General features: G+C 42.2%; 5 non-coding genes across 5 annotated transcripts; 1 reads left to right on the top strand and 4 right to left on the bottom strand.

Annotated features, from left to right (window-relative positions):
* Nucleotides 1–6,981: 6,981 nt before the first annotated feature.
* trnap-cgg (transfer RNA proline (anticodon CGG)) lies at nucleotides 6,982–7,053 on the bottom strand. Its single transcript has one exon. It is a non-coding gene; the product is annotated as a tRNA-Pro (tRNA).
* A 7,168-nt stretch (nucleotides 7,054–14,221) lies between these two features.
* On the bottom strand, nucleotides 14,222–14,293 carry trnap-cgg (transfer RNA proline (anticodon CGG)). The gene has a single exon. It is a non-coding gene; the product is annotated as a tRNA-Pro (tRNA).
* Nucleotides 14,294–21,146: 6,853 nt separating this feature from the next.
* Nucleotides 21,147–21,218, bottom strand: trnap-agg (transfer RNA proline (anticodon AGG)). The gene has a single exon. It is a non-coding gene; the product is annotated as a tRNA-Pro (tRNA).
* Nucleotides 21,219–23,895: 2,677 nt separating this feature from the next.
* Nucleotides 23,896–23,967, bottom strand: trnap-agg (transfer RNA proline (anticodon AGG)). Its single transcript has one exon. It is a non-coding gene; the product is annotated as a tRNA-Pro (tRNA).
* Nucleotides 23,968–26,185: 2,218 nt separating this feature from the next.
* trnap-ugg (transfer RNA proline (anticodon UGG)) lies at nucleotides 26,186–26,257 on the top strand. The gene has a single exon. It is a non-coding gene; the product is annotated as a tRNA-Pro (tRNA).
* Nucleotides 26,258–27,279: the final 1,022 nt, after the last annotated feature.

Below are 27,279 nucleotides of genomic sequence, written 5' to 3'. Positions count from 1 at the left end.
AGTGGGCAGGTGTGCAGTCATATGTGTAGAGAAGGGGGCTCAGCACGCAGCCTTGTGGAGAGCCGGTGCTGAGGTACAGGCTCAATGATATGTGGCGACCCAACTGCACCCTCTTGGGGCAGTTGAATAAGAAGTCCTTAATCCACATGCAGATGGAGTTCGATAGACCCAGGTCTGACAGTTTGGACACCAGTCTCTCAGGTACAATGGTGTTAAATGCCGAACTATAATTCACAAAAAACAGCCGCACGTAGCTCACCCCCGTTTCCAGGTGACCCAGGGAGGACTGTAGGGCTGTGGCGATGGCGTCCTCTGTGGACCTGTTGGCTCTGTAGGCAAACTGGTGTGGGTCAAGCTTGGGAGGGAGGACTGAGGTAATATGCTTCTCGAAGCACTTCATAGCTATAGGCGTCAGTGCAACTGGACGGTAGTCATTCAGGTAGCTGACACGGTTCTTCTTTGGCACTGGGATTATTGTGGAGGTCTTCAGGCATGATGGGATGACGGCCTGAGAAAGGGACTGAGTGAAGATCTTAGTAAATACTCCGGCCAGCTGGTCTGCACAGTCCCTCAGTACCTGTCCCGGGACCCCATCTGGGGCTGTAACCTTCTTCGGGTTCACTGCCCTCAGCGTGCGTCTCACCTCATGCTCTTCCAGTATAAGCGTGCAGCTGCTATGGGTTTTAGGTGGGGGTGTTGTGACGGCTGCAGGTGTTTTTCTCTCGAATCGGGCGAAGAAGCTGTTTAACTCCCCCGCTCGAGAGGCGTCGCTGTCAGCCGACGGGTTACTGTGTCTGAAGTTGGTCATGTGTTTTATTTTGGCCTAAATAAAATATTTTTAAGCATAAAAATGGCTAAACAACAACTACAAATATCAACACTGCAGTAGGATTGGCAACTAAAAGGAAACCAAACTAGTCAGAAAGCACTGTAAGGCTCAGCCTTACAGTGTAAATGTGACTAAAGCGTGTTCATTTATGTCTTGAAGGGTCTCAAATGTTGAAAAATGTATTTAGAAGATCATAGAACAGCTTTTTATGCTTGAGCTATGAACATATTTTATCTATAATGAATGCCTATTTCCCACTACACCGAAATTGAATTATTTCTGTAACCTTTTTATTGTGTATGAAATTCCGACTGTAACATTGCATTTGTGCTCAAATATTGTTTTGTTTTTTTAATTTTATTTATATTGTGCAAGCGAGTAATAACCTGTGATTGATGTCAGCGATACACAAGGGACGACGGTATTATTATTTGTAAATAAAATCAATGAATATGTATGCTTATATACTGTATATATATATATATATATATATATATATATATATATATATATATATATATGTATATATATATATATATATATATATATATATATATATAGTGTATAGTGCTGTCTAATTATTATATTTTTTTAAATCAGAACAATCACATTTTGCAATGTGTATTTATTATAATCAAGCACATAATACTCACTTCTATTGTAATTATTAACCTAAAAAAATATCTCAATTTATTACCACAAATGCCATTTTATAGTCAGAAAATCATACAGGAAAATGTTTGAATTGCACTTCATTTATTTGTTTTCGACTTTTATCCAAACGACTGTCTGGGTTTATTTTGAAAACATTTTTAACCAGTGAGGACATGAGTTAGAGTCCCTCACTCATCTTTGCTCCGACATATGCATTGACCGTACACAAAAATTCACATTGTAGGAATTTTAAATAATTTATTTGTAAATGATGGTGGAAAATAAGTATTTGGTCAACTATTCAAAGCTCTCACTGATGGAAGGACGTTTAGGCTCAAAATCTCACGATAAATAGCCCCATTCATTCTTTCCTTAACACGGCTCAGTTGTCCTATCCCCTTAGCAGAAAAACAGTCCCAAAGCATAATGATCACAGTAGGTATGGTGTTCTTGGGATGCAACTCAGTATTCTTCTTCCTCCAAACACGACAAGTTGAGTTTGTACCAAAAAGTTCTATTTTTGTTTCATCTGACCACATGACATTCTCCCAATCCTCTGCTGTATCATCAATGTGTCCATTTTGATATAAACTCAACTAGTCGTGTTTGGAGTAAGAAGAATACTGAGTTACATCCCAAGAACACCATAACTACTGTGAAGTATGGGGGTGGAAACATCATGCTTTGTGGCTGTTTTTCTGCTAAGGGGACAGGACGATTGATCCGTGTTAAAGAAAGTATGAATGGGGCCATATATCGTGAGATTTTGAGCCAAAACTTCCTTCCATCAGTGAGAGCTTTGAATGGTTGACCAAATACTTATTTTCCACCATAATTTACAAATAAATTGTTTAAAATTCCTACAATGTGAATTCTTGGATTTTTTTTCACATTCTGTCATCATTTTAAGTGGGAGAATTTGCACAATCGGTGGCTGACTAAATACGTTTTTGCCCCACTGTGTATATATATATATATATATATATATATATATATATATATATATATATATATATATATACATATGTATATATATGTATATATATGTATATATATATATATATATACATATACATGTATGTATATATATGTATATATATATATATATATATATATATATATATATATATATATGTATATATACGTATACAAACCCATTTCCATATGAGTTGGGAAATTGTGTTAGATGTAAAAATAAACGGAATACAATGATTTCAATATCATTTTCAACCCATATTTAGTTGAATATGCTACAAAGACAACATATGTGATGTTTAAACTGATAAACATTTTTTTTTGTAAATAATCATTTACTTTAGAATTTGATGCCAGCAACACGTGAAAAAGATGTTGGGAGAGGTGGCAATACATACTGATAAAGTTGAGGAATGCTCATCAAACACTTATTTGGAAAATCCCAAAGGTGTGCAGGCTAATTGGGAGCAGGTGGGTGCCATAATTGGGTATAAAAGCGGCTTCCATGAAATGCGAAGTAATTCACAAACAAGGATGGGGCGAGGGTCACCAATTTGTAGGCAAATTGTCTAACAGTTTTAGAACAACATTTCTCAACGAGCTATTGTAAGGAATTTAGGGATTTTACCATCTACGGTCCGTAAAATCATCAAACGGTTCAGAGAATCTGGAGAAATCACTGCACGTAAGCGATGATATTACGGACCTGTGACCCTCAGGCGGTACTGCATCAAACAGCGACATTTACACGTGTAAAGGATATCACCACATGGGCTCAGGAACACTTTATAAACCACTGTCAGTAATTACAGTTGGTCGCTACATCTGTAAGTGCAAGTTAAAACTCTGCTATGCAACGCAAAACCCATTTATCAACAACACACAGGAACGCCGCCGGCTTCGCTGGGCAAGAGCTCATCTAAGATGGACTGATACAAAGTGGAAAAGTGTTCTGTGGTCTGACGAGTCCACATTTCAAATTATATTTGGAAACTGTGGACATGGTGTCCTCTGGAACAAAGAGGAAAATAACAATCAGGATTGTTATAGGCGCAAAGTTCAAAAGCCAGCAACTGTGATGGTATGGGGGTGTATTAGTGCCCAAGGCATGGATAACTTACACATTTGTGACGGCACCATTAATGCTGAATGGTCCATACAGGTTCTGGACCAACATATGTTGTCATCCAAACAACGTTATCATGGACGCCCCTGCTTATTTCAGCAAAACAATGCCAAGCCACGTGTTACAACAGCGTGGCTTGGTAGTAAAAGAGTCCGGGTACTTTCCTGGCCAGCCTCCAGTCCAGACCTGTCCCCCATGGAAAATGTGTGGCGCATTATGAAGCGTAAAATACGACAACAAGACCGCAGACTGTTGAACAACTTAAGCTGTACATCAAGCAAGCATGATAAAGAATTCCACTTTCAAAGCTTCAACAATTAGTTTCCTCAGTTCCCAAATGTTTATTGAGTGTTGTTAAAAGAAAAGGTGATGTAACAAAGTGGTGAACATGCCCTTTCCCAACTACTTTGGCACGTGTTGCAGCCATGAAATTCTAAGTTAATTATTATTTGCAAAAAAAAAAAAAGTTTATTGAGTCTGAACATCAAATATCTTGTCTTTGAAGTGCGTTCAATTGAATATGGGTTGAAAAGGATTTGTAAATCATTGCATTCTGTTTATATTTACATCCAACACAATTTCCCAACTCATATGGAAACGGGGTTTGTATATCCAAAAATATCTACCGGTATCGTTCTTTCATCTGAATGCCACTGTACGGCGGTGACTACAGAGCCGAGGCGCGTGATGTTTAGTGTGTCAGAACGCACACACAAAGTGCATACAAGCAATAACATCTTGGAGAGGAGGCATGGCTAAAAATGACAATGTGGTGAAGTACAATATGGAGGTATTTGGGTTCAAAGCTAACAATAAAGGTGACACTTTAAACAAGGAGGCTGCAATTTCCACTTTAAAAAACACCTCGCCAAATGTGGCTATTAGTATTACCACCGTTGCTTACCACTTAGGTAAACATTTACATAATAAGCATTCTGATCTCCACAAGGAGTTATAAGGAGGGACAGGTAATAATGTTGTTACACCTGTCCTGCTGTTCAGCTCCGGTGCAGACCGTAGTCGAGCAGCACAGAGCAGATGTTCCTTATCGGGTTGATGTTTTTACCCTTCACTTCACCCGGCAATTGGTCTGCTAAGCTCCACTTTCGGGTCAGAATGACAAGGCCGCCGATTTGTGACAATCTGGTTGCTTGATTTATAGTTTTGCAGGACACAACCGGACCTGTTCATCACTGTCCTGCACAATGCACACGCTACCTCTCTCTTTCTTTACTCGCCCACTCACTCACTGACGCCACTCAGCCAACACGATGACATTCTCGCAAACTGTAGGTTACTCTCATAAGTAAACTAGCTCCTCTGTTGCATGTTCGTACATAACATGTTCGTACATAACATGTAGATACATAACTTGTATGTACATAACATGTATGTACATAACATGTAGATACATAACATGTATGTACATAACATGTAGATACATAACTTGTATGTACATAACATGTATGTACATAACATGTAGATACATAACATGTATGTACATAACATGTATGTACATAATATGTAGATACATAACATGTTCGTACATAACATGTAGATACGTAACATGTACGTACGTAACATGTAGATACATAACATGTATGTACATAACATGTAGATACATAACATGTAGATTTGTAGACACGCACACAGCTGCTTGGCTTGATGCCAAATATTAGCGGAGTCAAAAGGACTGAATTTTGTAACAAATTCCAACAATTAGTGTTTTGTCTTTAACAAATGTGTGTTTTACTGCTACTTGGCTTATCTGTGTACATTTATCCATAATTTTTTTTTTACTTACTGACTAGTTCATACTATTTATTTTTCCTAAAAGCACAGACTAGGAGGGGCAACTATAAATCCTGATGTCAATAAAGCTTATTATAGTCTAATGCAATCCTTTTTTATTTTTTTCCCTTGAGTAAGTGCAGTTTTGAAAATTGACTTAAGAGTTTAAAATCAGGTCAAAAGTTTAAAAAAATGACAAGACTTACGACTGTGTGTACGGGGGAAATTAATGACTTAAAACAGGAATTATAAACACAAGTGCTCGTCCATGACACACACCCTGAAACAGTATTGTTCCACAAATCTCATAAAAGGTGAGATGTCAATAGGGTACACATTCTAAAATTTAATTTTACTTTTAACCTAAACATGCATAAATGAAACATGGATCATTTATGAGCTCAGGCCAAAACAACATGGTAAATTTATTGACCGCTGTATTTGATTTTATCTGATAGATTTTCATTGATCCCTTGAGTGTCTGCTGTATAGAAGATTGAGGTAAACGTTAAGATGAAGTCTCACGTCACAAATGAAACGACTTTACAACTGTCTGTGTGAGGGAAGAGGTCATCATTGAATAAAGGAATTACAAACACCTGGGCTTGCAAAAAGGAAGTCAAATAAGTTTCACAAGGAGGTTCCACTAAGATTTTAACTTAGATGACTGGATTCTGAGTCCAGTGTGCCAACCATTACACCACGGAACCTGCATGAACATGTGTAAAACTAAGGGATCCAACAGTACACAGGGTTTGATTTGATTTGATATATTTTTATGGATCCAAAGAGTGTGTGCCGTGAAAAAAATAAAGGTTAAAGTTTAAAATTAGGTTGAAAGACATAGATAAAAAGAAATCTCTGGTCAAATACCTTGCCTGACAAACACAAGTGCTCGACCAGGAATTGAACACAGGACCTTTTGCATCCTAAGCGAGACTCTTACAACTTGACCAACAGGCCCTGAAATGGCTTTGACCAACAAGCCCTGAAATGGTTTTGACCAAAAGGACAAGATCACGGGTACAAGCGGTCGAAAAGAGTTTCCACCGCCGGGTGACGGGGCTCTAACTTAGAGATAAGATGAGAAGCTCTGTCATCCGGGGGGAGGTCAAAGTAAAGCCGCTGCTCCTCCACATTGAGAGGAGCCAGATGAGGTGGTTCGGGCATCTGGTCAGGATGCCACCCGAATGCTTTCCTCAGAAGGTGTTAAGGGCACACTCCACTAATAGGAAGATCCGGGGCATGTTTAAAATCACTGTTAAGGGCTTGTCTGGGAATTGAACCCCTGAGTTACCCCAGTAACTAAGGGGGAGACTGGACTGAACAGTCCAATATTAAAAGTAGGTTCTAATTACAAACCCCAGAGCTTGCAAAATGTGAATGAAATGGAGGACCTAGCTTTCACAAGGAGGACCCACCAAGATTAGAGAATGGATCACTGCGGTTAGAGTCCAGCATGTGAACCATTTCACCATTGAACCTGCAAGTATTACTGCAAAACGAAGAGTTCCAACAAAACAATAGTTTAAAATTAAGTCAAAAATCAAACATGGAAATAATTTCGACTGTGGACAATTGAAAAACTGATGCCTGACAAATACAAGGGCTTGTCCGGGAATTGAACCCGGGACCTCTCGCACCCGAAGCGAGAATCATACGACTAGACCAACAAGCCACGTAAAGGTATTGTTCAACTAAAAATCTTACGAATTGTGAGATTTTAACAGGAAAATCATTCTGAAACTGGGTTAGTAGATTACAATGTTGCCACTAATTTAAAGTTATGGCTATTTTCATGCAAAAAAGAACCAAGGGTTACTAGGTTTGTTCTAAAACAATTAGAGCCAAAATCGTACAACTAAATTAACAAGCTCTGAGCTGTGATTTTGCAAGAATCTCAACAAATGTGATATTTTGATAGGGGACACAATCTGAAACTGGGCTTTAAAGATGGGGGATTGACGTCGATCTCTCGGAGTGAAGTCACTGAGTAGTTAGATAACTCCACGGTGGCAAAGCTCTGGGGGTTGACAAAATTTGTCCAGAAATGCTGAAGGCTCTGGGTGTTGAGGGGCTTTCTTGGTTGACACACCTTTTCAACATTGCCTGGAAGTCTGGGACAGCACGGAGGGAGTGGCAGACTGGGAAGGTGGGTCACCTATTCAAAAATGGGGACCAGAGGGGTGTGTGCTAAGATCAGCCGATCAGCTGCTACTGACAGTCCCTGACACAAGGCTGAAGCTTAGAGGTGACAGAGCTTTTGCTGCTGCTGATCCCAAGCTCTGGAACGACCTACCTCTGAGTGTTAGACAAGCCTCCTATCTTCCTGTTTTTAAATCTCTCTTAAAAACATATTTTTATTCCTTGGCTTTTAACACTAAGTGATATCCATCCTGCAATGGCACCCCATTATACACCTGCTGTGAACCTGTTTTTATGTTTTATTTATGTTTTATGTTTGTGTTGTGTTGTTTGCTCGGTCCTCGTATTATCTTTTAACCTGCCCCTTGGACAGCACTTCGGCTACCCCTGTGGTAAATTTTAAATGTGCTTTATAAATAAAGTTGATTTGATTTGATTTACAGTAGTATCACAACACGACTCAGCCTCTATATCAATCAATCAATCAATGTTTACTTATATAGCCCTAAATCACTAGTGTCTCAAAGGGCTGCACAAACCACTACGACATCCTCGGTAGGCCCACATAAGGGCAAGGAAAACTCACACCCAGTGGGACATCGGTGACAATAATGACCCAGTGGGACGTCGGTGACAATGATGACTATGAGAACATGATACTGTGAAAGATCAATCCATAATGGATCCAACACAGTCGCGAGAGTCCAGTCCAAAGCGGATCCAACACAGCAGCGAGAGTCCCGTTCACAGCGGAGCCAGTAGGAAACCATCCCAAGCGGAGGCTGATCAGCAGCGCAGAGATGTCCCCAGCCGATACACAGGCGAGCAGTACATGGCCACCGGATCGGACCGGACTCCCTCCACAAAGGAGAGTGGGACATAGAAGAAAAAGAAGAGAAACGGCAGATCAACTGGTCTAAAAAGGGAGTCTATTTAAAGGCTAGAGTATACAAATGAGTTTTAAGGTGAGACTTAAATGCTTCTACTGAGGTGGCATCTCGAACTGTTACCGGGAGGGCATTCCAGAGTACTGGAGCCCGAAATGAAAAAGCTCTACAGCCCGCAGACTTTTTTTGGGCTTTGGGGATCACTAATAAGCCGGAGTCCTTTGAACGCAGATTTCTTGCCGGGACATATGGTACAATACAATCGGCAAGATAGGATGGAGCTAGACCGTGTAGTATTTTATACGTAAGTAGTAAAACCTTAAAGTCACATCTTAAGTGCACAGGAAGCCAGTGCAGGTGAGCCAGTACAGGCGTAATGTGATCAAACTTTCTTGTTCTTGTCAAAAGTCTAGCAGCCGCATTTTGTACCAACTGTAATCTTTTAATGCTAGACATGGGGAGACCCGAAAATAATACGTTACAGTAGTCGAGGCGAGACGTAACAAACGCATGGATAATGATCTCAGCGTCTTTAGTGGACAGAATGGAGCGAATTTTAGCAATATTACGGAGATGAAAGAAGGCCGTTTTAGTAACGCTTTTAATGTGTGCCTCAAAGGAGAGAGTTGGGTCGAAGATAATACCCAGATTCTTTACCGTGTCGCCTTGTTTAATTGTTTGGTTGTCAAATGTTAGAGTTGTATTATTAAATAGAGTTCGGTGTCTAGCAGGACCGATAATCAGCATTTCCGTTTTTTTGGCGTTGAGTTGCAAAAAGTTAGCGGACATCCATTGTTTAATTTCATTAAGACACGCCTCCAGCTGACTACAATCCGGCATGTTGGTCAGCTTTAGGGGCATGTAGAGTTGGGTGTCATCAGCATAACAGTGAAAGCTAACACCGTATTTGCGTATGATGTCACCTAGCGGCAGCATGTAGATGCTGAAGAGTGCAGGGCCAAGGACCGAACCCTGGGGAACTCCACACGTTACCTTAACGTAGTCCGAGGTCACATTGTTATGGGAGACACACTGCATCCTATCAGTAAGATAAGAGTTAAACCAAGACAGGGCTAAGTCTGACATACTAATTCGTGTTTTGATACGTTCTAATAAAATATTATGATCGACAGTATCGAAAGCAGCGCTAAGATCGAGGAGCAGCAACATAGATGACGCATCGGAATCCATCGTTAGCAATAGATCATTAGTCATTTTTGCGAGGGCTGTCTCCGTCGAGTGATTTGCCCTGAAACCGGATTGAAAGGTTTCACATAGATTGTTAGACGCTAAGTGTTCATTTAACTGCTCCGCAACAATTTTTTCGAGGATTTTTGAAATAAAGGGAAGGTGAGACACCGGTCGGTAGTTTACCATGAGGTCAGGATCGAGGTTAGGTCTTTTAAGAAGAGGATGAATAACCGCTTTTTTGAATGCAAGGGGAACAGTGCCCGAGGAAAGTGATAAGTTTATAATATTTAGCACTGATGGACCTAATAATACAAAGAGCTCCTTGATCAGTTTCCCAGGAAGAGGGTCAAGTAAACATGTTGTTTGTTTTATTCCATTTACACGTTGTAACAATTCCTCTAATGTTATTTCCTCAAAACGAGAGAAACTATTTTGGAGGGCAGTATCCGCCGTATATACAATCGTGTCAGTGTTAATAGAACCCCGTTGTAACTGGGACGCATTGTCTTTAATCTCCTTTCTAATGACTTCAATTTTCTTACTAAAGAATTGCATAAAGTCATCAGCTGAGTGGGTGGAGCTACTGGAAGGAGTCCCTTGTTGGGTTAGCGATGCTACCGTACTAAACAAAAATTTAGGATCGTTTTTATTACGGTGGATGAGATTTGAGTAATAATTAGCTTTAGCTAAGGTAAGCATGCGTTTATAAGTTATTAAACCATCACTCCATGCTTGATGGTGCACCTCAAGTTTAGTCGTGCGCCATTTGCGTTCCAGCTTTCTGCATAATAATTTCTGAGCTCTAGTTTCTTCTGTAAACCACGGGTTGCGCTTTTTTGGAGCCTTTTTTAACTTTAGCGGTGCTATGTTATCAATGGTTTCGCGCAGGGCGTCGTTAAAGTTGTTAGTGAGGTTATCAATAGAGCCCACATATTTTGGGAATGGTGCCATTACCGAGGGCAGTAGGTCAGCAAGAGTTGTCGTTGTGGCTGTATTAATGTTGCGGCTACTATAGCAGTTATTATTATTATTAGTTTGACGAACATGCGTCTGAACCTCGAATTTTATAAGGTAATGATCGGACAATACTTTAGTATACGGGAGTATCGTAACTTTGGAAGCGGTGATACCCCTGACAAGCACTAGGTCTATCGTATTACCGTTGCGATGCGTGGGTTCATTTATTATTTGTGTGAGACCACAGCTATCAATTATAGTCTGGAGCGCTACGCACGGTGGGTCCGATGGGGTATTCATATGGATATTAAAGTCCCCCATTATGATTATATTATCGGCGTGTGTCACTAGATCAGCAACGAACTCTGAGAATTCATTGATAAAGTCCGAATAGGGCCCTGGGGGGCGGTAGATAACAGCCAGGTGTAGAGGCAGCGGTGTGACAGACCTCATAGTAAGCACCTCAAACGATTTATATTTATTATTTATGTTAGGACTAAGGTTAAAGTTTTCGTTGTATATTAGTGCGACCCCCCCCACCCCTTTTAAGCGGACGGGCAATATGCGCATGTGTAAAGTTAGGAGGGCATGCCTCATTTAGCGCAAAAAAGTCGTTTGGTTTAAGCCAGGTTTCACTGAGACCGATGACGTTAAGATTGTTGTCTCTGATAATATCATTAACTAACAACGTTTTGGGAGACAATGATCTTATGTTTAAAAAACCTATATTATAGGTAGTGGGCTGTTTTAGGGAATTTTTGATCAAATTATCCGTAGTAGCAATATTAATAATGTTGTGTTTATTATGCCCAGTGCATTCAGTATAATTACGACCATATCTAGGAATTGATACGACGGGAATGTTCCGATTGTTTGATTGTTGCTTTGATAAACTGCACGCATCATGGTTAGCCTCCTCAGTAACGGGGATTTTCCGATTGTTTGTTTGTTGCTTTGATAAACTGCACGCATCATAGTTAGCCACCTCAGTAACGGGGATTTTTATAGGAAAAGTTTACGCCAAACTACTGGAAAGGATGGTCCGTCCGAAAGTCGAACCTCGGATTTAAGAGGAGCAATGTGGATTCTGTCCTGGTCGTGGAACAACTGACCAGCTCTTTATTCTTTCAAAAATCCTGGAGAAGGCCTGGGAGTATGTCTATCCAGTAGTTTGCGTACCAGGAAGGCGTTGGTGTGGAGGATGCTATCTTTTACCTGCTGCATCGAGCCCACTCACACCTGGATAAGGGAAATGGCACTGTGAGGATCCTGTTCCTGGACTTCTCGAGTGCCTTTAATACCATCCAGTCCCGCCTCCTTCAGGACAAGCTCTACAAAATGCAAGTGGACCCCTGCCTGGTTGCCTGGATTTCGAACTACCTCACCGACAGGTCACAGTACGTCAGACTGAAGGACATCACGTTTGACACTGTGATCAGCAGCACCGGAGCACCGCAGGGAACGGTGCTGGCCCCTCTACTCTTCACCCTGTACAGCGCTGACTTCTGCTACAACTCAGAGCTGTGTCACATCCAGAAGTACGCGGATGACACAGCCATCGTCGGGTGCATCAGGGACGGCAGAGAGGAGGAGTTTCGGAACCTGGTGAGGGACTTTGTTGTCTGGTGCCACACGAACGTCTTGCAGCTCAATCCGTCAAAGACCAAGGAGCTGGTCATTGACTTTGGGAGGTCGAGTCCACGGTCACAACCTATTGTGATCGAGGGAGTTGAGGTACAGACCGTGGACTCATTCAAGTACCTCGGGGTTTGGGTGGACAATAAGCTGGACTGGACTGTTAACACGGACCACCAGTACAAGAAAGGACAGAGCAGGCTGTACTTCCTCGGGAGACTGCACTCCTTCAACATTTGTAGAAAACTCCTGTGGATGTACTACCAGTCTGTGGTTGCCAGTGTTCTGTTCTACATGGTAGTGTGCTGGGGGGGCAGTACATCTAAGAAGGACAGCTCCAGACTTGAGAAACTGATCAGGCGGGCCGGTTCTACAATCGGAATGAAACTGGACTCACTGGTGACGGTGGCAGAGAAGAGGACTGTTGACAAACTAGTGAGCATCCTGGATGATGCCAGTCACCCTCTGCATAGCGTTATCAGTAGCCAGAGGAGCCTGTTCAGTGCTAGACTGCTTCATCCCAAGTGCAGGACTAATAGACTCAAAAACTCCTTTGTCCCACACGCCATTAGACTGTACAACTCCTCTCTGGGACGGGGGACGGGGGGTATTAGGATGACAGGGGATTCAGAACATTAACAGTGCAATACGTTCTCATAACATGGTCACTACTGCCTACTTTGTCTTGTTATATTCTTATTTTACTGTTATATTGTTATTCCTATGGTTTTTATTCTTTTTGTAATATCTCTCTATTTTGTTTCCTTTTAAACCCCCATTATTTACTTTTTACTTTTTTTTTTTTTTTTAATTGATCTCAACTCTGTACACTGCTGCTGGAATTTTAATTTTCCTGAAGGAATTCTCCTGAAGGAATCAATAAAGTACTATCCATCTATCTATCTATCTATCTATCTATCTATCTATCTATCTATCTATCTATCTATCTATCTATGTGTGCTTTGTGGATTTGGAGGGCTGCGCTCTGTCACCTATCCTGTTAGTTATTTTTATGGACAAGATTTCTAAGCAGAGTTGTGACCATGGCGGAGAGGGTACTCGTCTCGGGGGGTAAAGGTTGCGTCACTGCTGTTTGCAGATGATGTGGTCCTGATGGCACCATCGGTTCGTGACCTTCAGCTGTCACTGGATTGGTTCAGCGGCTGGAAAGAGGATCAGCATCTTCAAATCTGAGGCCATGGTTCTCAGAAGGAAACTGATTGTTTGTACAGTCCAGGTAGAGAACGTATCTTAGGGTCTTGTTCACGAGGCGAGGGAAAGATGGAGACGGAAATCCACCGGACAATCGGAACAGCTGAGGCAGTATTGCAGTCTCTATGCCGCACTGTTGTGATGAAACGAACGCTGAGCCAGAAGGCAAAGCTCTTGGTCTACCGAGCTACAGTATCTACACACCTATGGTCATGAAGTGTGGGTCATGACCGAAAGAATAAGATCGCGGATACAAGCGGCTGAAATGACGTTCCTCAGAAGGGTGGCTGGCATCTCCCTTAGAGATAGGGTGAGAAGTTCAGTCACCCGAGAGAGACTCAGAGTCGAGTCGCTGCTCCTTCGCCTGGAAAGGAGCCAGTTTAGGTGGTTCGGCCATCTTGTGCGGATGCCTCACGAGGGTCTCCTAGGGAGGTACTCGTTGCCAAGGACCAGACGGGGGGATTACATCTCATCTTTGGCCTGGGAACTCTTCGGGTTCCCCCAGGAGGAAGTTGCTAATGTTGCTCTGGAGAGGGAAGTCTGGATAGACCAACAAGCCCCGAAAAATCACATTCCAAAAAAAAATCTCATGAATTGTGAGATGTTAAAAGGGAACATAATCTAGGTTAGTATATTGCACTTTTACCACTAGTTTAAAGGTATGGCTATTTTCATGCAAAAAAGAACTAAAGGTTACAAGCTCTGTCCTAAAATATTTAGAGCTCGTAAACTGAGGTAACACTGTATTTTATTTTATAAATGTTTAATAATCCCTTGAGTGTGCGCAGTTTGATCTAGGCGGCTTAAAATCACTGTTAGGGGCTTGTCTGGGAATTGAACCCAGGACCTCCCGCACCCGAAGCAGGAATCATACCACTAGACCAACAAGCCCTATACAACACGACTTACCAACTTTCCAAAAAGTTTATATTTTATTTGCGGAGACACGGTAACTCCACTTTCATTAGCTCACATTTTGATTCACTTTTTCAGGATTTGAACCCCAGACCCGAGGCAAAAATCATACGACTAGAACGGGGGTCAGCAAACCGCGGCTCTCGAACCGCATGCTGCTCTTTAGTGCTCTTTACTCCCTGGAGCATTTTTTAAAAAAGGACTGAAAAGGGAATAGGATGGGAGGGGGAAATCACTATTTTGTTTTAGTATGTTTTTTGTTTGAGGACAAACATGACACAAACCTTCCCAGTTGTTAGAAAACCCACTGTTTAATACACTATATTACCAAAAGCATTTGGCCACCCATCCAAATGATCAGAATCAGGTGTCCTAATCACTTGGACCGGCTACAGGTGTGTAAAATGAAGCACTTAGACATGGAGACAGTTTCTACATACATTTGTGAAAGAAATGATTTCCAGTGATTTCCAGCGTGGAACTGTCACAGGATGCCACCTAAGCTACAAATCCAGTCGTGAAATTTCCTTGCTCCTAAATATTCCAAAGACAACTATCGGCTTTTTTATAAGAAAATTACAGAGTTCGGAAACAACAGCAACTCAGCCACAAAATGGTAGGCTATGTAATCCGACAGCGGATGCTGAAGCACATAATGCAAAGAGGTCGCCAACTTTCTGCACAGTCAGTTGCTACAAAGAACCAAACTTCATGTGACCTTCCAATTAGTGTTACGGCGCATGCGCAGTCTGCTTATCCCTCCTGCATTTGAGTGTCACAATTCGTCATCTGACTGCTCGCCCGGACACGCTCACGCTGAGCTCAGCATGCCCACGCAGCGACAAGCCTGCACTCAATTGCTAATCTGCACACCTGGTATTGATGAGGGCGAGCTGGATAAAAGACCAGTGGACCCAAGGATCGGCGCGGTATCTTAATAGTTTTCATGGTGTACTTACCCTCCCGTCTCACTTTTCCCCGGATCTCCTTCTGTCCTCTGACTGCCTCCCTCGTTCCTCGACTCCTCGCTCGCCCCTGGACTCCAACGCCTCTTTCTCGCCCCTGATCATCTGCCATGGACTGCCTCGTTCCTTCGCTCTCGTCAACACTTCAGGTTATTTACACACATAATAACACACATTCGCACTTACGTTTAACAGACTCGATTTCCTTAGTTTATCTAGTGGTGTTTTTTGGTATTGTTATATATACATTGAATTTATATATAATAAATTGTACTTTACTGTCCTCTGGTGTCAGTCTGCCGTCATCTTCCCTAGTCAAAACATAACAATTAGCCTACGTACAGTACGCAGAGAGCTTTATGGAATGGTATTCCTTTGCCGAGCAGCCGCATCCAAGCCATACATCCAAGTCCAATGCAAAGCGTTGGATGCAGTGGTGTAACGCACGTCGCCACCGGACTCTAGAGCAGTGGAAATGCGTTTTCCGGAGTTATGAATCATGCGTTTCCATCTGGCAATCTGATGGACGAGCCTGGGTTTGGAGGTTGCCTGGAGAACGGTGTGAAATTTGGTGGAGGAGAAATTATGGTATGGGGTTGTTTTTCAGGAGTTGGGCTTGTGAAAGGAACTTAGAATACTCTAGGATACCAAAATATTTTGGACAATTCCATGCTCCCGAGTCCCAACCTTGTGGGAACAGATTGGAGCCACATCACCAACATGGACGAGGTGCAGCTCACTTTTGACATCCCGGTGAACCACAATGTCAAGAAGAAGCTCCCCACAGCCAAAAAGTGACGTTGAAGTTTGCACGTCTCCCTCGTCGAAAAAGACCTCGAAGGCGGAGTGGGCGGATGATGGTTGCTTAGAAGCTCCACAACGGTCACAAAGGCGGCAGAAGGCTGCAGCAAAGATGGGCCCCCAATTGTCTTGGTCCCCATGCCATTGAAACCCTGGCCTTCTATTTGCTAAGGACAGTGTGGTGGCTGTCTGTGCACCAGTCTCCCCACTTTAAAAGATTCCACACACAGGCGTTCTCCTGAAGGCAATCCCACCAACAGGAGGACAGTCATACTCGTTTCAAGTGATTGCCAACGACTTTAACTTTATATAAGACTTTTAAACTCTTTTTGATAGGAGCCTATTAAAACTAATACAGACACTTATGTAATGCATTGTCTTCATTATAACACTTATATAAGACATTTAAAGTAATTTTGATAGTAGGCTATTATAGCTAATAAAGATACTTACAACACATGTTACCTTCATTATAAGACTTATTTATGGCTTTTCATTTTGTGTGGCTCCAGGCAGATTAGTTTTTTGTATTTTTGGTCTAACTTCGACGCACAGCAAGGGCTCTGGAACCACTTCTCTCGAGAGGGATTGGACCCTCTTCCACTCTGGCGTTGCCGGCAGTGAGAGGCGACGGGCTGGGGTGGCAATTCTTGTTTCCCCCCAGCTCAAAGCCTGTACGTTGGAGTTCAACCCGGTGGACGAAAGGGTAGCCTCCCTCCGCCTTCGGGTGGGGGGACGGGTCCTGACTGTTGTTTGTGCTTATGCACCAAACAGCAGTTCAGAGTACCCACCCTTTTTGGGAACACTTGAGGGAGTACTGGAAAGTGCTCCCCCGGGTGATTCCCTTGTCCTACTGGGAGACTTCAACGCTCACGTTGGCAACGACAGTGAAACCTGGAGAGGCGTGATTGGGAAGAATGGCCGCCCGGATCTGAACCCGAGTGGTGTTTTGTTATTGGACTTTTGTGCTCGTCACAGTTTGTCGATAACAAACACCATGTTCAAACATAAGGGTGTCCATATGTGCACTTGGCACCAGGACACCCTAGGCCGCAATTCCATGATCGACTTTGTAGTTGTGTCATCGGATTTGCGGCCTCATGTTCTGGACACTCGGGTGAAGAGAGGGGCGGAGCTTTCTACCGATCACCACCTGGTGGTGAGTTGGCTGCGATGGTGGGGGAGGATGCCGGACAGACCTGGGAGGCCCAAACGCATTGTGAGGGTCTGCTGGGAACATCTGGCAGAGTCTCCTGTCAGACAAAGTTTCAATTCCCACCTCCGGAAGAACTTTGAACATGTCACGAGGGAGGTGCTGGACATTGAGTCCGAGTGGGCCATGTTCCGCACCTCTATTGTCGAGGCGGCAGATCGGAGCTGTGGCCGCAAGGTAGTTGGTGCCTGTCGGGGCGGCAATCCTAAAACCCCTTGGTGGACACCAGCGGTGAGGGATGCCGTCAAGCTGAAGAAGGAGTCCTATCGGGTCCTTTTGGCTCATAGGACTCCGGAGGCAGTGGACAGGTACCGACAGGCCAAGCGGTGTGCAGCTTCAGCGGTCGCGGAGGCAAAAACTCGGACATGGGAAGAGTTCGGGGAAGCCATGGAAAACGACTTCCGGACGGCTTCGAAGCGATTCTGGACCACCGCCCGCCGCCTCAGGAAGGTTGAAGCAGTGCACTATCAACACCGTGTATGGTGCGGATGGTGTTCTGCTGACCCCGACTGCGGATGTTGTGGATAGGTGGAAGGAATACTTCGAAGACCTCCTCAATCCCACCAACACGTCTTCCTATGAGGAAGCAGTGCCTGGGGAATCTGTGGTGGACTCTCCTATTTCTGGGGCTGAGGTCGCTGAGGTAGTTAAAAAGCTCCTCGGTGGCAAGGCCCCAGGGGTGGACGAGATCCGCCCGGAGTTCCTTAAGGCTCTGGATGCTGTGGGGCTGTCTTGGTTGACAAGACTTTGCAGCATCGCGTGGACATCGGGGGCGGTACCTCTGGATTGGCAGACCGGGGTGGTGGTTCCTCTCTTTAAGAAGGGGCACCGGAGGGTGTGTTCCAACTATCGTGGGATCACACTCCTCAGCCTTCCCGGTAAGGTTTATTCAGGTGTACTGGAGAGGAGGCTACGTCGGATAGTCGAACCTCGGATTAAGGAGGAACAGTGTGGTTTTCGTCCTGGTCGTAGAACTGTGGACCAGCTCTATACTCTCGGCAGGGTTCTTGAGGGTGCATGGGAGTTTGCCCAACCAGTCTACATGTGCTTTGTGGACTTGGAGAAGGCATTCGACCGTGTCCCTCGGGAAGTCCTGTGGGGAGTGCTCAGAGAGTATGGGGTATCGGACTGTCTTATTATGGCGGTCCGTTCCCTGTACGATCAGTGCCAGAGCCTGGTTCGCATTGCCGGCAGTAAGTCAAACACATTTCCAGTGAGGGTTGGACTCCGCCAAGGCTGTCCTTTGTCACCGATTCTGTTCATAACTTTTATGGACAGAATTTCTAGGCGCAGTCAAGGCGTTGAGGGGTTCCGGTTTGGTAACCGCAGGATTAGGTCTCTGCTTTTTGCAGATGATGTGGTCCTGATGGCTTCATCTGACCGGGATCTTCAGCTCTCGCTGGATCGGTTCGCAGCCGAGTGTGAAGCGACCGGAATGAGAATCAGCACCTCCAAATCCGAGTCCATGGTTCTCGCCCGGAAAAGGGTGGAGTGCCATCTCCGGGTTGGGGAGGAGACCCTGCCCCAAGTGGAGGAGTTCAAGTACCTAGGAGTCTTGTTCACGAGTGAGGGAAGAGTGGATCGTGAGATCGACAGGCGGATCGGTGCGGCGTCTTCAGTAATGCGGACGTTGTACCGATCCGTTGTGGTGAAGAAGGAGCTGAGCCGGAAGGCAAAGCTCTCAATTTACCGGTCGATCTACGTTCCCATCCTCACCTATGGTCATGAGCTTTGGGTCATGACCAAAAGGATAAGATCACGGGTACAAGCGGCCGAAATGAGTTTCCTCCGCCGTGTGGCGGGGCTCTCCCTTAGAGATAGGGTGAGAAGCTCTGCCATCCGGGAGGAACTCAAAGTAAAGCCGCTGCTCCTTCACATCGAGAGGAGCCAGATGAGGTGGTTCGGGCATCTGGTCAGGATGCCACCCGAACGCCTCCCTAGGGAGGTGTTTAGGGCACGTCCAACCGGTAGGAGGCCACGGGGAAGACCCAGGACACGTTGGGAAGACTATGTCTCCCGGCTGGCCTGGGAACGCCTCGGGATCCCCCGGGAAGAGCTAGACGAAGTGGCTGGGGAGAGGGAAGTCTGGGTTTCCCTGCTTAGGCTGTTGCCCCCGCGACCCGACCTCGGATAAGCGGAAGATGATGGATGGATGGATATTTTTGGTCCGATATGGCTCTTTCACTGTTTTGGGTTGCCGGCTCCTGGACTAGACCAACAAGCTTTGAGTTGTGATTTTGCAAGAATTTCAATAAATGTGATTATTTAATTGGGGACACCATCTAAATCTGGGCCTCCATATTGCACTTATAACACAAATCGGATTTACTGCAATTTTTTTGTAAGCCCTAAGGCTTTTGAGCTCAGTCCTGAAACAAAATGAGGTCGTAGATGTAAGAACCACTGTTTTAGATTTTATACATTTTCATTGATCCCTTGAGTGTGTGCTGTTTGGAAAATTGAGCAAAGAGTTTAAAATCACTGTTTGGGGATTATCCGGGAATTGAACCCAGGACTTCACTTCTCGCACCATAGGCGAGAATCATACGACTAGACCAACAAGCCATGCAAAATCATTTTCCAACAAAAAATCTCATGAATTATGAGATTTTAACAGGGACTACAATCTAAAACTGGGTTAATATATTGCACTTTTACCACTAATTTAAAGGTATGGCTATTTTCATGCAAAAATAAACTAAGGGTTACAAGCTCTGTCCTAAAACAATTATTAGAGCTCGTAAATTGAGGTACCACTCTACTTCATTTTATACATTTTCATTGATCCCTTGAGTGTGTGTAGTTTGGAAAAGTGAGCTCAGAGTTTGAAATGACCATTCATGGCTTGTCCTGGAATTGAAACATGGACCTCTCACACCCAGAGTGAGAATCATACTTCTAGACCAAATTTTCAAAAAAAGTCGCCATTTGATTTGGGGAGACAATCTGTAACTGCACTTTTATTAGCACACATTTTGATTCACTACAATGTTCATGCATAAATGAACAAGAGCTTTTTCAGGATTTGAACCCCAGACCCAAAACAAAAATTATACGATTCGACCAAAAAGCTTTGAGTCGTGATTTTGCAAGAATCTCAATAAATGTGATATTTTGATAGATGACACAATCTGAAACTGGGCTTCCATATTGCACTTTTACCACAAATTTAATTTACTTCGATTTTTTTTTTTTTTTTTGCTTTTGAGCCCAGTCCTAGAAAAAAACTGTGGTCGTAGACTTAAGTACCACTTTATTTGTGTTTCAACAAAACATCTCTCAGGGAACATATTCTGAAACTGGATTAGTATATTACACTTGTACCACTAATTTAAAGGTATGGCTATATTCATGCAAAAAAAAAGAACTAAGGGTTAAAATCTCTGTCCTAAAATAATTAGAGCTCGTAAATTGAGGTAACAGTGTATTTTATTATAGGGATTTTTATTGATCTATTGAGTCAAAAGTCCTGCATGATTGGGACTAATGAAAAACTCCTGATAAACACAAGGGCTTGTCCGGAAATTAAACTCAGGTCTTCTCACACCCTATGCGAGGATCGTACGAATAGACCAACTAGCCCCGAATAATATTGTTCAACAGAAAATCTTATGAATTATGAGATTATAACAGCAAAATCATTCTGAAACTGGGTTAGTATATTGCACTTTTACCACTAATTTAAAGGTATGGCTATTTTCATGCAAGAACCAAGGATTACAAGCCCTGTCCTAAAATAATTAGAGCTCGTAAATTGAGGTACCACTGTACTTCAATTTATACATTTTCATTGATTCCTTGAGTGTGTGCAGTTTGAACAATTGAGCTAAGAGTTTAAAATCACTGTTAAGGGCTTGTCCGGGAATTGAACCCAGGACCTCTCGCACCCTAAGCGAGAATCATACCACTAGACCAACAAGCCCTACAAATTCCAGTTTCAACAAAGAATTGTGAGATTTTAACGAGGAACACATCCTGAAACTGGGTTAGTGTGTAGCATATTTACCACTAATTTAAAGGTATGGCTATTTTCATGCAAAAAAGAACTAAGGGTTACAAGCTCTGTCCTAAAACAATTACAGCTTGTAAATTGAGGTACCCCTGTACTTGATTTTATGGATTTTCTTTGATCCCTTGAGTGTGTGCAGTTTGGAAAAGTGAGCTAAGAGTTTAAAATCACCGTCAGGGGCTTGTCTGAGAATTGAACCCAGGACCTTTCACACCCAAAGCGAGAATCATACTACTAGACCAAAAAGCCCTTAGTTTTCCACCAAAAAATAGCATTTTATTGGGGGAGATAATTTGTAACTGCACTTTTATTAACACACATTTTGATTCATTACAATTTTCATGCATAAATGAACAAGAGCGTTTTCAGGATCTGAACCCCAGATCCGATCATACGACTAGATCAACAATTTATGAGTTGTGATTTTGCAAGAATGTCAATAAATGTGATATTTTGATAGGGGGCACAATCTGAAACTGGGCTTCCATATTGCACTTTTAACCCAAATTGAATTTACTGCATTTTTTTTTCATACCAAAATGAACTAAGGTTTATGAACTCATTTAGCTATGAGTTTAAAAGCATTGTTAAGGGTTTATCCAAGAATTGAACCCAAGACCTCTCACACCCGATGCGAGTATCACACGACTAGACCAACAAGAACTGAAAACTCCTGTTTCCACGGAGAATTTTGAGATTTTCACAAGGAACACATTCTGAAACTTGTTTAGTGCTCGTCCATGGCACACACCCTGAAACAGTATTGTTCCACAAATCTCATGAAAGGTGAGATGTAAATAGGGTACGCAATTTAAAATTGTATTACACTTTTAACCTAAATTTAAATTAAAAGCCATTTTCATGTTTAAGTTAACTTTGGATCATTTATGGGCTCAGGCAAAAATAAACTTGTAGTGATACATTTTTCAATTTCATTTTATTTTATAGATCTTTACTGATCCATTGAGTGTGTGCCGTGAGTTGAGGTTAAAGTTTAAAATTAAGTCAAAAGTCATAAAGAAATTCAACTGTGGACAAATTAAAAACTCATGCCTCATGAACACAAGGGATTGTCAGGGAATTAAACCCGGGACCTTTCACACCCTAAGCGAGAATCATACGGCTAGACCAGGGTTCAGCAACCTTTATCACCCAAAGAGCTATTTCGACCCGTTTCACAAAATAAAGAAAACAATGGGAGCCACAAAACTCTTTTGAAATTTAAAATGAAATAACACTGCATACGGAGTTGTTTTTTTTGCTTCCTGCTGTGTATTAACCTTAATATGAAAATGTTATGTTAGTGCGGCCCGCGAGATTTAAATTAATGCCGTTTGACAGCATCACACTTGCCGACCTTCCGGGACACTCCCGGAATCCAGAGCAACTATTTACGCGAATGTCTGCTAAATGTCGCCCTTCAACATTAATACGGGCGTTCCATGAAGGCGCTGCCTTTACCACTCTCTACAACATGTACAAATATCTAGCACAGCCCAGCCACGAGTCACATGTGGCTTCCTTGAACACACTCAGACGACTGCAACGCATACTTGTTCAACAGCCATACAGGTTACACTGAGAGTTGTGATATAATCAATCAATCAATCAATCAATGTTTATTTATATAAGCCCTAAATCACAAATGTTTCAAAGGACTGAACAGACCATTACGACTACGACATCCTCGGAAGAACCCACAAAAGGGCAAGGAAAACTCACACCCAGTGGGCAGGGAGAATTCACATCCCCCCTTTCCGTGCGTCGGTTGAGGTGGGCGGGGTTTGGTGCAAGCGGGGTTGTATAATGTAGCCCGGACGAGTTAGGGATGCATGGGATTCTGGGTATTTGTTCTGTTGTGTTTATGTTGTGTTACAGTGAGGATGTTCTCCAGAAATGTGTTTGTCATTCTTGTTTGGTGTGGTTTCACAGTGTGGCACATATTAGTAAGAGTGTTAAAGTTGTTTATATCACAACTCTCAGTGTAACCTGTATAGCTGTTGACCAAGTATGTCTTGCAGTCACTTTCGTTTGACACCAGAGGCTTTGTTCTACATGTGACCAGCTGGCACGCAGATAGCAGTGTGTAAAAGCGGGCGCGACGACGAGTGTTAGAGGGTTGTAAAGGCATTTCCATCAGGGTACGCCCTCAATATTATCGACTAGGTGGAAATCGGAGAATGTTGGCCCCGGGTGATTGCTGAGAGAAGCATTAAACTCCGTAAATCTCTCGGGATAATCGGGGGTGTCGGCAAGTATGCAGCTGAGCCACATGCGGCTCCGCAGGTTGCCGACCCCTGGACTAGATCAACAAATTATGAGTTGTGATTTTGCAAGAATGTCAATAAATGTGATATTTTGGTAGGGGACACAATTTGAAACTGGGCTTCCATATTACACTTTTAACCCACATTGGATTTACTGAATTTTTTTTTCCTACCAAAATGAACTAAGGCTTATGAACTCATTCCTATGACAAAATGTGGTCGTAGATTTAAGTACAACTGTATTTGATTTTATCAAGATGTTGTCGATCCCTTGATTGTGTGCAGTTTAGAAAACTGAGCAAAGAGTTTAAAATCACTGTTAAGGGCTTGTCCGGGAATTGAACCCGGGACCTCTCGCACCCTAAGCGAGAATCATACGACTAGACCAACAAGCCCTGAAGAACCACATTTCACCAGAGAATTATGACATTTTAACAAGGAACACATTCTGAAACTGGGTTAGTGTGTAGCATATTTACCACTAATTTAAAGGTATGGCTATTTTCATGCAAAAAAGAACTAAGGGTTACAAGCTCTGTCGTAAAACAATTACAGCTTGTAAATTAGGTACCACTGTACTTCATTTTATACATTTTCTTTGATCCCTTGAGTGTGTGCAGTTCGGAAAATTCAGCTAAGAGTTTAAAGTTACTCTTCAGGGTATCCTGGAAATTGAACCCAAAACCTCTTGTAATCTTAGTGAGAATCATACAATTACACCAACAAGCGCATGTGTACAGGTGGGAAAATAATGACTGAAAACAGATATTGTATACACAAGGGCTCGTCCATGACACACACTCTGAAACAGTATTGTTCCACAAATCTCATGAAAGGTGAGATGTAAATAGGGTACACAATCTTAAATTTGGCCCTGCGATGAGGTGGCGACTTGTCCAGGGTGTATCCCGCCTCCCGCCCGAATGCAGCTGAGATAGGAGGCAGCGACCCCCCGCAACCCCAAAAGGGACAAGCCGCAGAAAATGGATGGATGGTTGGAATCTAAAATTGTATTAGACTTTTAACCTAAATTTAAATTAAAAGCCATTTTCATGCTTAAATTAATTTTGGTTCATTTATGGGCTCAGGCAAAAAAAAAATGTATTGTTATAAAAAAATACATATATATTTTATAGATCTTCATTGATCCAATGAGTGTCTGCTGTATGGAAAATTGAAGTAAATGTTAAGATGAAGTCTCACATAACAAATGAAATGACTTTACAACTGTCTGTGTGAGGTAAAAAGTCCTGATTGAATAAAGGAATTACAAACCAGGGCTTGCAAAAAGTAAGTCAAATGGAATTCGTAGGTTTCACAATTAGGTTCCACCAAGAATTAAACTTGGATTATTAGTTCAGAGGATAGCACACTAGCCATTACACCATGGAAACTGATATGAAGTCACAAAACTATTAAATCCAACATCACATAGGATTTGATTTGATTTGATAGATTTTTACTGATCTATTGAGTGTGTGCCGCGAAAAAAAGAAGTTAAAGTTTAAAATTAAGTCGAAAGTCATACATGAAAAGATATTCAATTGTGGACTAATGAAGAACTCAGGCCTCATATATACAAGGGTTTGTCCAGGAATTGGATCCGGGACCTCTCGCACCCTAAGCGAGAATCATACGACTAGACCAACAAGCACGACAAAGTAATGTTTCAACAAAGATTTGTGAGATTTTAACAAGGAACACATTCTGAAACTGGATTAGTGTGTAACATTTTTACCACTAATTTAAAGGTATGGCTATTTTCATGCAGAAAATAATTAAGGGTTACAAGGTCCGTCCTAAAACAATTAGAAATCATGAATTGAGGAACCACTGTACGGATGGATGGATGAGTGTGTGGCGTGAGTAAAATAGATGTTAAAGTTTTAAAAATAAGTCGAAAATCATACATGAAAATAAATTCAATTGTGGACAAATAAAAAGCTCATGCCTGACAAACACAAGGGCTTTTCCGGGAATTGAACCCCGGATCTCTCGCACCCGAAGCAAGAATCCTACCATTAGACCAACAAGCCCTTATAACTATTCAGAAAAATGCATTTTATTCGCGGAGATCATTGGTAACTGCACTTTTAATAACACACATTTTGATTCACTACAATTTTCATGCATAAATGAACAAGAGCTTTTTCAGGAATTGAACCCCAGATCCCATCATACGACTAAATCAACAATTTAGTCGTATGATGATTTTATACTCTTTCCAAGGGATCCACGACATTTTATAAAATCAAATACAGTTGTACTTAAATCTATGACCACATTTTGTTCTGGAATTGAGCTCATAAGCCTTAGTTCATTTTGGTATGAAAAAAAAAAAATGGCAGTAAATCCAATTGGGGTTAAAAGTGCAAAATGGAAGCCCAGTTTCAGATTGTGTCCTCTATCAAAATATCACATTTATTGACATTCTTGCAAAACCACAACTCATAAATTGATGATTTAGTCGTATGATCGGATCTGGGGTTCAATTCCTGAAAATGCTCTTGTTCAATTATGCATGAAAATTGCAGTGAATTAAAATGTGTGTTATTAAAAGTGCAGTTACCAATGATCTCCGCAAATACAATGCATTTTTATGTGGAGTTTAACGGTTTGTTGGTCTAGTGGTATGATTCTCGCTTTGGGTGTGAGAGGTGCTGGGTTCAATTCCCAGACAAGCCCATAACTGTGATATTAAACTCTTAGCTCAATTTTCCAAAATGCACACACCCGAGGGATCAATAAAAATCCATAAAATGAAGTACATTTTTACAAGCTTTAATTGTTTTAGGACAGAGCTTGTAACCCTTAGTTCTTTTTTGCATGAAAATAGCCATACCTTTAAATTAGTGGTAAAAGTGCGATATACTAAGCTAGTTTTAGATTGTCTTCTTGTTAAAATCTCACAATTCATCAGATTTTTTTGATGAATCATATTTTTTTGGGGCTTGTTGATCTTCTCGTATGATTCTTGCTTCGGTTGCAAGAGGTCAAGGGTTCAATTTCCGGAAAAGCCCTTGTGTTTATCAGGCATGAGTTTCTCATTTGTCCACAATTGAATTTCTTTTCATGTATGATTTTCTACTTATTTTTAAAACTTTAACCTCTATTTTACTCACGCCACACACTCCTCCTTCCATCCATTTCCTACCGCTTATTCCCTTTGAGGTCGCGGGGGGTGCTGGTGCCTATCTCAGCTACAATCAGGCGGAAGGCGGGTACACCCTGGACAAGTTGCCACCTCATCGCAGGGCCAACACAGATAGACAGACAACATTCACACTTACATTCACACAGACAGTTGTAAAGTCGTTTCATTTGTGATGTGAGACTTCATCTTAACGTTTGCATCAATTTTCCAAACTGCGCACACTCAAGGGATCAAAGACAATGTAAAAACTGAAGTACAGTGGTACCTCAATTTAATATCTCTAATTGTTTTAGGACGGCCCTTGTAACCCTTAATTCTTTTTTGCATGAAAATAGCCATACCTTTAAATTAGTGGTAAAAATGTTACACACTAACCCAGATTCAGAATGTGTTCCTTGTTAAAATCTCACAATTCTTTGTTGAAACATGACTTTTCTGGACTTGTTGGTCTAGTAACTAGACCAACAAGTCCAGAAAAGTCAGGTTTCAACAAAAAATCTCATGAATTTTGAGATTTAAACAGGGAACACAATCTAAATCTAGGTTAGTATGT

The sequence above is a fragment of the Nerophis ophidion genome, linkage group LG21 (genome assembly GCF_033978795.1).
Source record: "Nerophis ophidion isolate RoL-2023_Sa linkage group LG21, RoL_Noph_v1.0, whole genome shotgun sequence".
NCBI lineage: Eukaryota > Metazoa > Chordata > Actinopteri > Syngnathiformes > Syngnathidae > Nerophis > Nerophis ophidion.
This window is presented reverse-complemented; position numbering and strand designations above follow the sequence as displayed.